The sequence below is a fragment of the Brienomyrus brachyistius genome, unplaced genomic scaffold (assembly GCF_023856365.1).
Source record: "Brienomyrus brachyistius isolate T26 unplaced genomic scaffold, BBRACH_0.4 scaffold187, whole genome shotgun sequence".
Classification (NCBI taxonomy): domain Eukaryota; kingdom Metazoa; phylum Chordata; class Actinopteri; order Osteoglossiformes; family Mormyridae; genus Brienomyrus; species Brienomyrus brachyistius.
The window spans coordinates 2985-3730 of NW_026042462.1; positions in this window are offsets into that span (position 1 = coordinate 2985).

Genomic DNA, 746 nt, shown 5'->3' on the forward strand with positions numbered 1-746 from the left:
CATGCTGTTTAATAAGAATCATTTGTATTTATACAAACAATGATAAAAAAATTATTGTATTAAATGGCGTGTTTGATGATACTGCTGGTGACTCCGTGGCACTCTTTGAGCAACGTGTCCGTATCCTAATTTTCTACCTTCTGACACACAAATTCTCAGACTAAATGAGATTACTGCAGTCCCGTTGCCGGGGTAATGCAATTGTTTAGGTGGATGTCGCTGAATGCATTTCAGTGGGAGGTCCAGAAAGCCTGGGACGCGATTTGACGGGGTAGAAATGAGATGAACGGTTCTGTTGTACCTTGCAGATTTGTACCTTGCAGATTTCCCTCGATTTGCTTATTAGTTGCTGGAAATCAATATTTAAAAAAAAATGTGCGTTGAACATGCCTTTCCATCCCGATCCATGAACCCAGTTTTCCCAGATATCAGCAAAACAATGAGAAATTCTATATATAAAAAAAAAAAAATCAACATTTGATTAAGTTTTATTAATGCTTGCTTTCATGTTAAAAAATTTTGGTGCACAATTTAATTTTTTTTTTAACACACAACATTTGGTTGAAATTGTAACGTGGAACATCAAGTCTGGGGCGCAGTTAAGGGGGGGAGATTAGGACAGTAAAAAACTTGGAACATAACTGCATTGGTGTGGGTTTGTGGCCCAATATGATATGCATTCATGGGGCCCAAATTCTCTAGCAGAATCACAGCATAGATTTCTTTGTATATTTTTTAGGTTTAAA